The 16,285-nt window shown below is 57.7% G+C and overlaps 1 long non-coding RNA gene across 1 annotated transcript; it reads left to right on the top strand.

The window, feature by feature from the left end:
• The first annotated feature begins 13,917 nt into the window (after positions 1-13,917).
• LOC129784424 (uncharacterized) lies at positions 13,918-15,571 on the top strand. The gene is made up of 3 exons (XR_008747141.1): positions 13,918-14,003; positions 14,651-14,789; positions 15,488-15,571. It is a non-coding gene; the product is annotated as an uncharacterized LOC129784424 (long non-coding RNA).
• Positions 15,572-16,285: the final 714 nt, after the last annotated feature.

Genomic DNA, 16,285 nt, shown 5'->3' with positions numbered 1-16,285 from the left:
AAGACTAGTGCTGGCTGTAGGTGATGCCTTCTTCCAGCTGCTGGAGGAGTCAGTGCACAGACTTTAATGAGCACATCAGCTGGCTGCAGGCACTGATGGTGCAGCCACCTCCTGGGGGTCTGGAGGATGGGGCTGGAGTCTGCTGGGCTGCTGCAGCTGCTTCCATGAGGAACAGACCTGGTGGCTTGCCCCAACCTGCTAGGGACCTGGCCATGGGTCTCCAATGAGCCCAGCAGGTACCAGGCTGCTCTGGTTTCTTTTTCCTGTGCAGAAAGTCAGTTTCCTTTTTCTAAGGCATCTGGAGGAAGAAAATTGAAATCTGAGGGAAGGTTTGTGCTGAAATGGGGAAAAGCAAGTGCTCTTGTCTGGTCTTATCTGGTCTTGCCTGGTCTGGTCTCGTCACATCATCTCCTCTTATCTCCTATCTCATCTCATCTCATAATTTTATCTTGTCATCTCCCACCACACCCCACCCATCCCATTCCACTCACACCATATCCCATCCTTCCCATCACACTCCATCCCATCCCACACCACCCCATCCCTGTCTTCTCTGGGCATCTCTGCCAGCCGTCCCCAGACGGAGCTCCTCTGGCCAGTGGAGCACGCCTGGTGGTGGTGGAGGCCACTTGGAGCATTTTCTTATCCAGGATGTATGTCAGTGAAAACAGAAACCCAATAAGCAAGATAAGGAGACGATTTATAATGGAGTTCGTGAACGTTAGGAAAGAGCTTTACAGCCAGATTTTGCAGACCACACAGGGAGAGGTTATACTCTCCAAAACCTTGGAGATTTTTTAAAAAATATTTTTATATTTAAAAAAAAGAGTTTCCAAGAATTAAATAACATGAAAGTGTATGAAATATGATGTAGGGAATGTTCCCATTGCTCTCACATCTGAAGTTAATTTGGGAGACGCTCTGAATAGCTTTTTAAAGAGTGGATAAACATTGGCATCAAAAGTGTAAATAAAGTTACCAGACAAAGCGGCCGTTCAAAGGGAATCGTCTCTGGGATATTGGCTGGGCAGTTTTAATGGCTGCGTGCAGGAACATTTGAAGATAAAACAAGGGCCTGGCTGATTAGCACGGGGTGAGGTTCTCCGCTTTGTCTCCCTCTCATGATGTCAAAGCAAGCGGTGCTGGCAGCTCTTCTCAAACGGTTTCCCACCCAGAGGTGGTGCCGGCGAGAGGTCCCATGCCTGTGGGACCCCGGCAGCCCCCTGCACTGCTGCTACCCAGAACTTTGGTCAAACGCTTCCAGGCAGCAGCTACTGAAGATCCAGCCTTCAATTTGGTCGGTGCTGGTCCCTTGGGAGATCTCACTTGTCAGAGGCAATAGGCTGGTGAGAGCCTGGCCCAGAGCATCCCTGAGAAACCCCTCGTGCTATCACACCTTGCCTCGCATCGGGTGCTTCAGCCAGGACATTCCTCCCTGGCCCCACAGATCGTTTGATTGACAGGTGCTTGGTTGGTCACAAATATTCTGAAATGCAATAGGACCTTCAGTGTTACCCAGTTTAAAATTACAGCTGGTTGAAGAACACAGAGGGGTCAGTTCTCTCCTGGAGCACATCACCAGCATCAGGGTTCTCTGCAGCAGTCCCCTGCGGTCTGTGGTGGGAAGGCAGAAACGGTGGAAGGACATCTGACATCTCTTTAATCTTGCCAAGAAGAAGAAAAAGGAATGCTTTTGAACTGACATTTTGGGTTGTGTCTTTTGGTATGAATTTGAAGGGGAACCTTTAGGAGTTGTCTTTGCCGGAGCAGTGTGTGAGTGAGAGGTGGTTGTGGGTTGGAGTGAATCTCAGCCCTGGCAGCCACATGCTCATTGTGGGGTGCAGCTTCCCCCTGTCCTATGGCTCTACCAGGAGGGATTTTCCTGAGAGCTTTGGACAAGCAGGAATGGGAGTAGATAATAATACTTGCTGTCCTACATCCAGAAGTTCTTTACCTCCACAGCACCCAATATCAAGGGCTGCTATTCCACTTGACTCTGTAGAGCAGTGTCAGTTCCTTCTTCATTGGAGACCCTGGTCATGGCTCTGAATCACTTGACCGGTGAAGGTAGGATGTTAATAACAGTGGCAATGAAAAAAGACACAGTATAAATCCACCCCTGGGTTGTCCAAGAGCAGATCACCTATTTCGTGATTATCTATACTGCAGTAATGGATGGAAGGCTGATGGGCTGCTCTTGGAGCTGGCATGGCCCTGGTGACCCAAGAGTGCTGCATCTTGACCAACCCAGCCTGTGGAGTCTGGTGGATCTGCCACGTACCTGCCAATGTGTCAGCTGGGATTTGGCTCCCACTGCAATGGCTTATGTTTTAACTGGGCACTGTCATCCTGGGTGAGGTATCAGCTCCTGAGGCTGAGGGGCAAGCATGCAGAGCATCATCACTGGTAACTCTGCAAGTCCCCATGGCCCCGGGGCCTTTCCCAGTGGCAGCAAGCCCTGGTGTCTCCTGCCTTGTCCTGGAGACCTCCTCTTCATTCCTCCCAGTGCCCTGTTGCCAGAGCAAACCTCTCGTGTCTGACCCCGAAGCCTGGGCATCAGAGGAAACAAACTGATCTGCAGCATGACCTGTGTCAGGTAGGAATTACAAGGTTCTTCTTTTTTAGTTTTTGCCTGCTTGGGTGTTTTTAAGATGGATAAACCCAGGAGGACTTGTTTACTCTGTCCTTTGCCTGGCTATAACAGGGGTTAACAATGGCCATAACTCTTCTGATCTTTTCTTTTTTTTTTCAGTCTTGACTCCACAGTTGCTTTCCGGAGCGCTGGAGAGCAGATCTCATAGGGCTGGGAAGGCTGCTCCCACCCCAGTGGTGTTAACCACAAGCAGTAGCTCCTCTCTCCACCCCTGGGTGAGACCCAGCAGGATGGAGATGCCGCCTGCCGGGGCACCAGCTGGAAGGACCGAGTTCACCCCAGAGACCGTGGCAAGGCTTTTATTGCAAATAACTGCGGAATGACACGTGAACTCTTCCTTCGCGCGGGATTGCCCACAAAGGGCGGCTGATTCCTGCGCCACGGCTGGTGAGCTGAGACGCCCGGCGGAGAGCTTGCGGGCACCTTCGGGTGGAGGGGCTGGGGGCGAGGAGGTGACCCGGGCTTGGAGGATACCTGGTGTGATTGCAGTGGGTCCGGGCTCGCGCAGACCGCCCCCGCACATCAGGAGACATCGGCCTTCGTGCCACTTGTGTAAACTATTACAGCAAAGGGCAGAGGTTAAATGCAGCACATGTGTGGCATCAATTAACAGGATTTCAAGGTCTCTAGTGGAGTTTCTGCTCAAATCTCTTGTGGCAGGTTCAGTTTTCTTAACCCCTCAAATGCTGTGCAGTTGGCAGCCTTGGCTCTGCCGTGCTTTTGGGGGGGAACAGGCTTGTGCTGGCTGGGGGAGCTTCGCAGGGGCTGTGCCAGGAGGGGCCTCTGCCAGTTTGGGCCTGGGGGGACAGGGACACGATGCATCCCATGCCAGTTGTCCGTGGGGAAAGTGAGAGAGGCTGCACTGCTCCCTGCAGGAAGGGTCCCTGGAGGGGCATGGAGCCCCAGCAAGGCAGCTTGTCAGCAGGTCAGTGCATGAGCAGCCGCCCTTCCATCCCCTTCTGCTTCAGATCCCCTCTACCCCCACCTTGGAGCCCTCCTGGGGAGTGGCTGCTCCTGCACTTGGTCCCCAGCCAGACCCCGCTCTGCTGAGGCACCCTGATGTCCAACCGTGTCCTGCTGTTGAGGGGGCAGAGGTCCCTGTGGAGCTCAGGACCTGCTGGTGTCTTCAGTCCCTGCCTGTAAAACAGATACAGTCACCCCTCCTGCTGCCTGTGGGGACCGGGAGGAGAGGGCTGCAGTGAGATCTCAGCAACGATCCAGGGCAATCTGGATGGAGAAATGGCAATTCTAAAGCTTCACCAGTCTGTGGCACCGTGCTGTCCCCAGCTGAGTGGCTCCCAGACAACACACCCATCGACAGCACATCTTCTCCTGGATTTATCAATGGGACTGGGGATACTGGGAGAGGGAATGGTTTATAAGATGGCAGTGTGACTCAGACAGCCCTTGCTGCATCCTGCGTCTCCTCCAGCTGCTCCAGCAGAGAGCTGGGTGCCACAACTGCACTGCAGCTCTGCCAAGCTGTCCACCCAGCGTCCCAGATGTTCCTCCTAAGGGCCAAGCTCTTGGAGTCACAGTGCCTGAGGAGGCTTCCACTTTGCTTGGCTGGGGGAGGGGGGGGGCCGTGTTGGTAAGGAAAAGGAAGGCTAGAGCTGCCTCCACCGTGGAGGAAGCCTGAAAATGTTATACTAGCATGGCCTAAAGACTCAGAAACTTTAAGATACATTAAAAGAAACTGAAACGTCCCAGACTGATGGCTCCTAAGGTGTTTTTTTCCCTGCACAAACTGTTAGTTTTCCATGTATGGGTGCTGCTGAAGGGAGGCCTGTCTTTGGGGTGTCAGTTCCTGGGGTTCCCAGTCTCGGCTCAAGGCTGGGGACCAGTGTACAGGGCTGGGAGCTGAGTAAGGAAGATCAATTCCAACACCGCAGATGCAGACCCCGTCCCAGGGGACTGCCCAGGGCTGTGACCTGCCTGGCTGGAGGAACAGGATACGCGCATGCCCTTCTGCACCTGCACGCCCCTAACATCACGTTGCCTGTGCGCTCCTCTTTTTTGTTGGAAATGAATAGTTTCAATCCCCTGAGTTAAAAAAGCCCAAACCCCAAGCCATTCAAGAGCACTAGAAAATCATGCATTTTGGTTAGCTTTTGATGGGAGATTTCAATGTGGTTTTCAGTCCTGCATCCTGTTTGGATGAACAAAAGGCATGCCTGAAAAAAAGATGCTCAGCTCCCCCAGCTCCCAGTGTCAGGGCTGTGGGGAGACTTCTGGATGAAAGATGGATTTGGCCCGGACAACTCCACACAAATACCACACTGTTTGTTAGCAAACCTGTAAAAATCTTGGTAATCCCCTTGATCTGAAACAAATGGGCTCTGCTGTCTGGTGCTGATTTTATTATCAGACACTGCTTAGTATCATCACATGGCTTGGACTTGCGCCTAAGACTCAATGTCGAGTCAATCATGGCCTGGCAGGCAAATATCTCCCCTTTGCTCTAGATGCGTGCTGGTGCTCTGCACATGTGTGGTGCCCTGGATGCTGTGCTGGCCCGAGCCCAGTGCGGTGTGGTTTCCGTGAGACCTCTGGGACCCCAGCAGGACTGCTCCGAAGCTGTCTCCAGCCAGGATGGGAGCAGCACAGCATGGCTGGCAGGGTGAGCGCTGCAGGGTGAGAGTGTGAGAGAGGGCAGCAGCCTGGGTTTTGTAGAGTTGCTTCTGGTCTCTTCTCCTGCTGGGGTGGTAAGCTTTGCTTGGGGGCTGCATTTCCAGGGCCTGGAGCTTTGTGCAAACACGCGGCAGGGGGGCAGGAGTGTTTCTGGGATGCCACAGCAGTCCTAACGCCATTCCCAAGGTGTCTGTCAGCCAGAGCTCCCACCCGACCACCCCCTGGAGATGGGACTGAAGACAAGCCTAGAGCATCCATAGGCTGATCGGGGGACTACTGGGCATCTTGACGCTTCCAAGGCCAGGTAGATACCGGGCTGCCTGCAAAGTGGGTGAGTCAACCACAGCCCCCAACAGCAGCACCCCCTGCCCTGCTCTTCTTTCACGCTGCCCGCAGCAACTGAACATAAAACTCCAGCCCCCAGGAGACCCACCATCAACCACGCGAGCCCCAGCCGGTTTTGTTTTGATTATACATTTGTTTCCTCCCTCCTGGGAGTGTCTGACACAGCTTTTACCTCTCAGCGTGTCAACGCTTGACTCCCCCCGCCACCTCCCTCCCCTCCGGTCCGCTCTGCTTGGATTAGCCCTGACCCCTGCTGAACTCCGCTGCCAGCAGAAGTGTCAACCCCTTTCACTTTCTGAGAGCTTTCCAGCCCTGAGCGCTGAGCAGGGAAGGAGTGTCCTCCAACGGAAAACCTCCTACGTCATTTTTTCCGACTCCATGCTCTTGCTGTGCATCCCTGTGCTTGGCTATGCTCCAGCTGGGACAGCCTGGGTGACCTGCAACAGCACATCTCTACCTTTCCCCGAGCCAGCACAGGTGTAAACAGGGCAAAAGGTATTTTTAAGGAGGATTTGCTTAGTGGAGGAAAAGCGATGAGAGAGGAGAGAGTAGGGGGGTAGCTTTGGGCATGGCATGGCATGACATGGTGCATGGGGCCAAGGAGCACTGCTTTCGTGCAAGTACGGCAGGGTCAGCAGCTGTATTTCTGCAGGGGGATGTCCAGCCTCCGTGGGATGGGTGGACCTCAGCAAGATGGGAGGGAGAGGAAGAGCTGTTGCCATCAGGAGCACAGAAGGTGGGGAGAAGGTCCTCTGACTCTTCCCACCAGCTTTTGGCAGAGGCTGTGCTTCACCACACTAAGTAGCAACAGCTTAAATGTTCTGCATGTGCTCCAAAATTCATGGAAAATAGGCTCGCAAAAAAAAAAAACCAAAAAACTAACACATGTGAGGAAAGGGCACTAGCCGATGCTTGCGTGCCCACATCTCCATGGCATTAACACTTGTGGAGCCAGGAGGCAACACACCCACCCGTGAGCAGCCACCACATCCAGATGAGATGCTGGGTGGTGGAAGCGAGGCCACAGCCAGGGAGCGGGAAGGTTAACTCCAGCAACGCCACTGAAATATAGAAGGGGAATGCCACATGCTAAGGAGTTACAGATGTTTGGACATTGGTGGGGATTTGGGTGGAGCTGCTGTTGATGCACAGCGTGGTTTGCAACAGGCTGAAGGGTGGGAACTGCCAGGGGAAACCTGCCCCTTCTCTAAAGTCCATGGGTGCTGGGTGACGGAGGGAGCCCTCCCCGGCACAGGCATCTTGGGTGAGTGCATGGCTGGGACTGTCCTCTTGAAGCTTGGAGATGCCATGGAAAAGGGGTGCTGGGGTCCTTAAAAATAAATCAGGCACTGCTGGGTCTGACTGCTGTTGCAACCCTCTCTGTTGCAGCCCCAGAAGCAGCCAGGTGGGCCCCATGTGGGCCAGTCTAGGACAACTGAGCCATGAAGACAACGGCTTGGTGAAGTGATGGCCTGCCTAGCTGATGCTGGGAGAGGTCACAGGCCTGTTTTGGTCTCATTGGTTCAGCAGAAGACTCTATGCTTCATCACTGTTGTCCCTGAGCTGAAGCAGCCGTGCACGCTGTGCCAAAATGATGAACGTCATCTCGGTAGTGAAGAAGGCACTGTCAGAGGTCCATGTGGTTGGTCTCAAGTCAAGGCAGTCCCCAGCCTGTGTGCCTCCATTAACTGCAGAGATGTGAAAGTTAAGCAGGATAAATCCAGGCTGAAATGCAGATTTACGGCTGTGCTGACCTCAGCTTTTAATGATTTTGCCTTATCCCTGGCACAGGGATGGCCAGGAACCTGGCCATTCCACTGGAGCTTCCCTTTGCTGGGGCCAGTGAGCTCTGAGCCCTTTGCTGTTGTACCTGAGAGAGGTGCTGGGGTGTTGGGGACACAGCAGCTGAGAGGTCTCTGTGAACCTAGAGCTCGTGATCTGCACATGGGCAGGTCTTGCTCCTTCCTGGGGTGCCAGCTCTTCAGGATGAGCATGAGTCCCCTTGCTGGCTGGCAGCTGGAGTCCCACCCCAGAGGAGATCTTTGGGACCTGCTTTGTGCAGGTCTTGGTGAAAGCCCGAGCCCCTGGAGTGCTTTGCACCTGCAGCCCCAGGCTTGCAGGACCAACCCTTCCACGTGAAGCCCTCCTGATGCCCCCTGGTCACCACAGGTCTTCAGCTGCACTGGCTCGCTGCAGTGTTCTTGGCCATGTCAACGGCACGTTTGGTAGGTCTGCAGCCATTGCGCTTCCTGACATGTTTTCTTTTCCCCCGTGATTTTGAGAAATGTATTTGTTTCTTTGTTGAAGAGAGAGAGGGAAAGGTCATCCCTCGCTAGCAACTCATTAAAGTGAAACAATGGAAAGAACAGCAAACGGGCTCTGGGACTGGCTTCTTCAGGCATGTGTGACGCTGCCTTTTGTCAACGCAGGAGAGGGGCAGCCATCGAGATGGTGGCATCGCAGGGAGGCCCTCCCACAAACCAGTTCAAGGCATCGCTGGAGGACCTCAGTGTGTGCTAGGGCTTTTGTTTGTTTTGTGTGTGTGTGTGTGTGTGTGCGCGCGCGCGCGTGTGTGCAACGTGCATTTAGCCCCACTGTCATTGAAAAAGAGTATTTTCTGAAAATTTTCTCCTTCCCCCCTCCTGAGCTTCCCGGCTTTGACCAGTTCTGTTTCCTTCATGTGGGAGGCAGCTGCATTTGCCTCAATAATTGTGTTTCCCTGTTGCTATGTACTGCTGAGGACTTGGTGACACAATGAAGATGTGAAGTGTCCCTCTTTCCCAGGCCTGGCTCTGGGGACACTCTGGTGTCGGGGACACTCTGGCTCCCCTCCCTCCAGGATGCCCGTGCAGGGTTTGAGGTCTAGCTGCCATTTGAAGGGAGAGACAGTGCTTAGAGCTGATGGTTGCGCTTAGAAGCGATGTGAAGAAGGAACCGCTGCTCCGTGCCTGCGGCACGTCTGAGGATCAATTGCTCAAGTCCATTGCCTGTCCCAATGGGAGAGAGGGGGTGTCCATGCAGGATGGCCTATCTCCCTGCATGAGGATGCCCAGCACCCGTGCTTGAACATCCTGCTGGCCTCCAGACCCCAAACAGCCCGTGCCAAAGCCCATGGTACCAGCTGCTGGCCGTGTCCCAGGCGGGAGCGCGATGTGGGGCCCAGCAGCCCTCGGCAGTGGCTGTGGCACAGCCAGTGTGCCCTGCCCTAGGCGCTGGGCTCAGGGCGGTGCAGAACTTCTCCCAGTTTGAGGTGTGGCAGGGCATGGCACTGGGAAGAAGGGCTGGGCATGCTGCCGGAGCAGGGCTGGGAGCGGGACGCGGGGCGCTGCTGGCACGGGCAGGAGAGACATGCGGGGCGCAGGTTGCAGGTGTCCGGGGGGGCCCTCACCGGAGCCCACCAGGCAACGTGGCTTGGGGTGGTCTGGGGGCGAGGAGAGACCTCTGGAAGCGGGAGGGCGTGGGATGGCCCGTTCGGTGCTGGGGGGCACCCCGCAGGCAGGAGCGGGCGCGGGGCGCTGCAGCCCCCACGGCGTCCCGGCCGCCGCTCGGCAGCCCCGGCGGGGCCAGGGCCCGGAACGAGCGGGCGACGCCAGGGCGAGGCGGGCAAGCGGCTCCCGCGGCGGGGGCACCGGCGGCGCTGCAGCCGCCCGGCCATCCCGAGCCGGCGGGGGCCGCGGGGCCGGGGGCCGCTGGCGGCGGGGCCGGGCCGGGCCGGGCTGCGCTTCCCCGCGGCGCGGAGAGGTGGCAGCAGAGGCCCTGGGACGGGCCGCCCGGGGCGCGGGGTCCCGGGCCGGGGGGATGCGCGTCCCCCCGCCCCGCCGCCGGTGCGTCCAGCGGGACGCTCGGGCTAGGGCCGACTCCGTCCCTGGATCGGTAGATCAGCGAGTGGTTTGAGTCGGAAGAGACCTGTGAAGATCACCCGGTCCATCCTCCCCGGACATCTCTCACCAGATGAGGTTGCTCCGGTCTGACCTTGAGCGCTGCCAGCGATGGGGCAAAACCACAACAAGGTCAGGGGTCCTGAACCTGCTTTTAGGATGGGATGAGCTTTAGCGCTTTTGTCCCTTTTTTCCAGCCCAGGGCTGCCCCGCTGTGCCCACTGTCAGTCCAGGGCAACGGGAATCTCCTGAGAACTGCTCGCGAGATGTTGGGACTTGTCAAAGCTGAAGTTGAACCCTGATCCCCGTCTGGCCGGGTGCCCGCAGCCCAGCCAGACCTAATCTGGGGCTGTACACGGCCCATGTTTAATGAGGTATTGTGTACGGATGTGTCTGACTGTGTGTATGCACATGTCGTGGGCTCTGGGTGTCTCGCTCAATGTTTGCATCTGTCTGTTAGCGAGTTTGGGCATCTGGGGCCGTTCCCCTTGCCTGATTAAAAATCTCCTTGGGAGCGTGTTTCTGGAACCGTGGATCTTATCACGTGTGTCTGTGACTGCACACAGAGGTGTTCACAGCTTACAGTATTTGCACGGTGCCAGCGGGTCATGCCAGGCTGTTGAAGATGCTTCTTCCACCGTCAGGATGTGTTGAATGATGGGTGAAGAGTGGGCGGCCGGCCTGAGGCCAAGGGCTGGATGAAACAGTGCAGATCAGGGTGGGTTTCCCCCTGGGTGGTGGATGAGAGTGGGGACCAGCCCTGCTCTGGGGCCATTCCCTCTCCCCAAGGGCAGGTGGAGCCCAGCCTGGGCACTGACCTGCACCCCACAGCCGAAGACGGGGGACAAGGCATCCCTGAGGCTTGGATGCAGCATCAGATGTGACCCCCCCTCTTGCAGTGAGGTGCCCCTGCAGGGCAGTGCCCTAAGCCTGGCTATGGCTGCTTTATCCCGAATAGCTCGGGGGTTTAACAACCCCCCCTTGCCCAAACGGCTCATGACCTATAAGGCAGTGCCCATGTGGTCGTCTCTGCTCCCACGACTCTTCCCTCCTGTCCTCCCTGCCTGCACTCAGCTCATTTCTCGTCCCAGGGAGCATCCCTTCTGGCCAGGGAGCATCCCTCCTGGCCGGGGCATTGCCCTGCCTCACCACGCTGCCCTCTCTGCAGGGACCTCCGGACCCCCCCCGCAGGCAGGGAGGGCTGGCAACAGCGGGCAGCGGGAGGATCACAGCCTCTGGCACATGTGCTGTCCACCCTGTCACCACCTCTGTGAAGCAAAGCTGATGCTGGCCAGGGATGTGCCCCCCAGCTCTCTCCCTTTGTCAAGAAGAGCCAAGCGTGCATGCCGGAAAAATCACCCCGTGGTAGAAACCATCCCGGCTGGAGCACGGCACTCCCTCCTCCGCTCTGTGGCCGCAGGGGTGTTTGGCTGCAGATATTTACCGAACAATTTGCATTCAATTACAGAAGCCGGAAGGACTGGGAGGATTTTCCTTCTGGTTTTCTCTCAACCGAAGCCAACTTGTCCGAATTACAACCTAGGAAGCATCTCATTAGTGGGATGTGAGGTCTCCAAAACACAGGGCGCAGAGAACATTCTGCCAGCAGTGTAGGGATGTGGGCTGGCCAGCGTGCAAGAGGGTGAGTAGCTTATCTGGTCACCACCTTCTCTTGCCTGTGGTAATCTTCCCTGTGCACGACCTCTCCTGTGGCACCTGAGTGGAGAGGAGATGGGGTTTTGGAGGCTGCCAGCTCATCACATCATTTCCCTGTTCCCACTTTGGCTGAAGAGGCATTTGATTTTGCTGGGCTGAAGCATAAGCTGATTTTCCTATCAATTTCTTTCCCCGCCACCTCTCTCTGCCCTTCCTCCCAGGGTGCGTGGTGTCACCCGGGCCAGGAGAAGGTGAAGGTCTAGTGGCAGAGCCCTGAGGATGGTGGTTACAAGTGTTTAACAACCTCACTGAAAGCTGGATCCTCAGCGGTGCCACTGGGCTGATCTGTCCCATTGCTGTTGTCCCAAGAGGCTGGTGGCCGGGGGATATTCCTCACCTGGCCTCCTGGAGATCTGCTGTCCCGTGTGGCTCTCCTGCAGGGCATTATCCCAGAGGGACCTGAACAGAGCCCTAGTGGTCCCAGTCTCCTTGCTGGAGACTGTCTCAGGTGGGATACAAACTGGCACAGGGGGTGAGGGGGTGAGGCAGGAGCCATCCAAAGCAAGGGCAGAGGGAGAAGGGACCAGGGGGTGACTGGCTGTGGCTACAGAGGGATTTTCTGCCAAGGTTTGGGAATGGAAGAGATCAGGGAAGTGCAGCTGGCAGCTGTGCTTGGGCTTACGTGGCTACGAGGCGACTTCTCTGCCAAAAATCTAATGCCCTTCCAAAACTACTTTCCTGGATAGAACTCACAAGCAAACTGCTGAGCGAGCTTCTGCCAGCGACCAAGATGGAGGCATGGCTCCGTCCCCTTCCTACCGACCTCTGCACTCGGGGCATACGTGCTGGCCGGTGTGATGCTTGCTGCCGTGCAGGAGCGAGGACATTCGTGTTTTGAGGAGGGAGATTGGGTGTGAGGAGCCCACTCACCCGGCTGCCTCCCCGTCCCAGCAGAGCCTGTGGGTGCTGGCAGGGAACCGCGCCATCGCCTTGGCTCCTGGCCCAGGCGGGGAGGTGTCTGTGCTCGCCTGTGGACTGCACCATCTGCTCCTTGAGCTGCTGGCCAGGCTGGCTCTTCCTGGCTGCTCTCCCTGCCCAGCACCTCCCAACCCTCCTCAGGCACCCGGTGCCTGGGCAGGAGCATCTGCCTGGGCCCTGCTGCCACAGTGGAGGTGGCTGGCCAGGAGCCCTGGTCCCCTCCCTGCATCGTGCCACCTCTGCCAGCATCTGGGTGACAGCGTGCGCTGGGGCAAGTGGGTCTTGTGGCTGTGCCATTGAGAGCCACCTCCTTTCTTTGCTCCTCTTCAAGGCTGTGGCTTGTTTCAAGGTTGAATTTGATGAACTCCAGCTTCCAGCTGGGTGATCTTGTAATGGTTTTCTCTGTAAAAGAGCATCACCCTTGTGTCCTGCAGGTGTTCCCTGGGCAAGGATTGTGCAGGACACCAGCTCCCTTGAGCACAGGGTGAAGGAAAGGCTGGGATGGAGAAAGCCAAGCTGCCTACGTCAGCTCAGCCACCCTGTTCCCACACCTCCACCAACCCCGTTGCAGGAGAGCCACCAGGTTTCTCTGGTGCAATGTGCTTCTCCCAGAGCCAGGCTGGCTGGCCTCTGCAGTGCCCCATGGGTCCCAATGACCCCAGGACACACCAGGGTCTTGATTCCAGGCTGTGAAGTGCCTGAGCCCCTTGACACGACCGAGGCTGGTTTTGATGCAGAGCTCCTCACAGTCAGAGGACTGTGACCCACTGAGGGAGGATGAAGTGGAGTTTCCACTGGAGGAAGCTTCTCTCTGGCAGGAGAGGCGGGAGACTGGTGGTCTGGCCCAGCAGACATGGGATGCAGCTCTCCCCACCGCAGGCTGCCCACCCTGTCCCCAATGAGCCTCCTGCCCCTCTGTGTGGATGAATGGGGTCCTCCTTTTCCTGAACCAGCCCTGCCTGCCCCTTGGGGGCTGCCTACTCCTTCTTGCTGCCTGTGGAAGGGCTGGTTGCTGCTCCCAGCCAGGCAAGGCAAGCCCCCAGCAAGCCCTGCCCCATGCAGCTGCTCTCAGTGGCGTGCCCTGTCCTGACTTTGCTGCCGCTGGCACCTTGGGGATGCCCACCCTTCACTCCCCTGGCCTCCAGCAGCCCACAGACCCAGTACCATCCATCTTTGCCCTCCAGACCTGTCCCCACTCCCCTTGCCCTGCCACCCCTGGACCACCATGGGTCTGTGGGGAGCTCTGCTTGCATTGCTTTGGGGGCTGGCGACAGTGTGGGGGGCAGAAGCTCCCCGCAGGTGGCATGGGGCCGAAAGGAGGAGTGGGAAGGGGGTCGGGAGACAGGGCAGCCCACCACCCAGCTTGGCTGCGCCAGCTCCCCTCCCCGGCCCCACCATCCCATTTATTACCCCTCTGCCATTCATCGGGCCAGACAGATGCCCCCAAATAAATACCCCCAGACAATAGGGTGGGAGGGGCCAGCAAGGCTCCTCATGAATAAACATGAGGGTCTTTGGACACAGCTTCCTCTCTTCGCAAAATGGGACCGATTGTGCAGCAGGCGTTTAAAATTCAGCCGTGGTCGGGCTGTCTTCCAGTGCCCCCCGAACCGCCGAGGTGCTTCATTTATTTCATAATTTCCCCTCCTCCCCTCTCGGCGACAGACCTGGCTCTTTTCACGCCTTGTCCTCCCTCTTTCTTTCCTTCTTGCTCCCTTTCTCTATTTTATTTTTTTTTATCTTCCTTCCTTTTCCTACTCCTTGTTTCTTTCTCTCCCTGGCTTTTGTGCTGGGGCCCGTGACGAATGGCTCAGAAAAGAGGGTGCTGTGAGAAACTGAAGCTGCCGCTGGCGGAGTGGGTGGTGAGGACTCGGTGCTAGGGGGGTTGGGGGGGTCTGCCTGTGAGCGCCCGGCGGGGGCTCCCACGGGGTGCTGGGATGGAGAGGCAGCGGGGTGATCCGTGCTCCCCAGGGACCTTGCTGCCTGGGTGCTTGGAAAGCCAGGGGTTGGGTCCCCCTGCCTGTCCCCCTGCCTGCGGGGAGCCAGCCCTGCTGGTGCCCATCCCAGCACTCCCAGCCTCCGGCTCTGCGCAGCCGCGGGGGAAGGTCTGCCCTGCCACATCTCCCACTTCGGTGAAGGGCAGCCCTGGGCAGGCGTGTTGGAGCGCAGTGCCCAAGAACTGGGACATGTGGAAGGAATAAGGAGATGTCTGGCCACGCCAGGGCAGCCCCGGTTTTGGTGGAGGGCTCCTTGACCTGCACCCACACTGGGACGGCACCGGCGGTGCTGGTCATTAGATCCTGTATAAGTGACTTGTTGGGATTGTGGGCAGCAGCATCCCTGATGTCCCCATGCCCACAGTGACACTCTGTCCTAGGGAGTGGATGGAGGGGTGAGGGCAAAGCCGGAGCAGCAGCAGGGAGTGGAGGGGTGGGAGCCTGGGGCACAGGTGTCAGTGTGGATCAGCATCCCGGGGAACATGCCAGCACCCAGACGTTTTGTCAACCAGATGCTGAGATCCTGACGCTGCACACCCATGGGAAAGCCAGAACACGCCTGTACCATGCATGGGATGGATCCACAGGTCATGGCACCCTGCGTCCCACCTGCTGGGCTGCTCGAGGGGTGGCAGGAGGATGCATGGAAAGGTAGGGTCCCCTATGCTCATCCTGCCTCCAGAGCTCTGGTGGGATTAAGCAGCACCCACATCCTTGAGGAGCTGCAGAAGGTCCCCAGGTAGCTCTGGCGTGGTCCCTGTGCTATAAGAAAGTGTGCCTACCCCTTCCCCACCTCTGTGATTCTCTGCCTGGAGATGAGGCAAGGAAAAAAGAAGTTTCTACCCAAGGGCTGGCAAGAAGGATGCGATGAGTGAGGTGTTCCCTGCCAGACCATCTCCCCTTGGGGCTGGCAGGGGAGGGGAGGGCTATGCTGGCAGCAGCAGGTGCTGGTGGGGCCAAGGGGACATCACCAGCTGCAGGCTGGGGGTGGGCAGAGCTCCATCCAAACCCCTGCAGGCTCTCCATGCCTGGGAACTTGGGGGATGGCTTCCTCAGCCCACAAGAGGATGCGGAGGGTCTCACTGAGGGCCTGGGGGTGATGCTGGGGGATGTGGGTGCTCATGTGAAGAGCCGCTGTGCATCGCCCACTGCCACCTCCCACACAGGCACTACTGCCCGGCTGTCCCGCTGCCTGCTGGTGGGGCACGGCCGGCCGGCAGCCTGCAGGAGGACAGGCCTGGCAGGCTCCAGCAGCGGGAGGGCTCCTGCATTACAATCCAGTACAATCTGTCCCCCTTCCCGCTGCCCAGCAGTAGGGGAGACGGTTACTGTTTAATCCCATTTGACAGCTCTTTCATCATCTGCCTGCCTCCCTCCAGCTTCCCCATGGTTCCTCCAAGGCTCCTTTGTGGCCGTAATCAAAGCCTGGTGAGTGATGGCTGTTTGGGGGGAGGGAGGGAAGGGACAGCCGAGCAAGGGTGGCTCACTTGCTGGGGGGCAAGGGAGCACGGCCTTGCTGCTGCCTCGGAGAGCTGCTCGGACGGGGCCAGTGGGATCACGGCGGGTGGGTGCCTTTGCTGTGCAGGTCCTGCAGGTGTGGCTGTGGGTGGTGGCATTGCGAGCTGGACTGGATGGAGTGTCTCCAGTGCTGGAAGCCACACTATGCTGAGCATGCCCAGTGCTGGGAGATGGACTGAGCAGAGCGTCCCCAGCACTGGGATCTGGTCTGGATGGAGCATCCCCAGTGCTGGGAGCCAAACCAGTCAGGGCATCCCCAGAGCTGGGAGTTTCACTGGATGGACCATCTCCAGTGCTGGGAGCCACACTGGACTGAGCACCCCCAGTGGCAGGCAGGTGGCTTCCCCACAATTAGGCTGGGAGGTCCTGGTCAGGACAGCCAGCCAGGGGGCCAGCAGGAGCCAGGCAGGAGGTCAAGGCCACACCAAAGGCAGTCTCGTTGCAGGGCAGAGAAGCAGATCTCCTCCCCCAGCCCTCTCCTGTGCACCCTGTGAGTATCCTCACTGGGGCTGAGGGTGCAGCGGCTCAGATCACCCTGATGCCCTAGCTCTGCCTGCCTTTCACTCCTGGTGTGCAAGCGTGGCCCCGGAGGAGCATGACTGCTCTCTTCCCACGCCAGGGAAGACTGG

The sequence above is a fragment of the Falco peregrinus genome, chromosome 5, assembly GCF_023634155.1.
Source record: "Falco peregrinus isolate bFalPer1 chromosome 5, bFalPer1.pri, whole genome shotgun sequence".
In the NCBI taxonomy this organism is placed as follows: Eukaryota; Metazoa; Chordata; class Aves; order Falconiformes; family Falconidae; genus Falco; species Falco peregrinus.
This window is presented reverse-complemented; position numbering and strand designations above follow the sequence as displayed.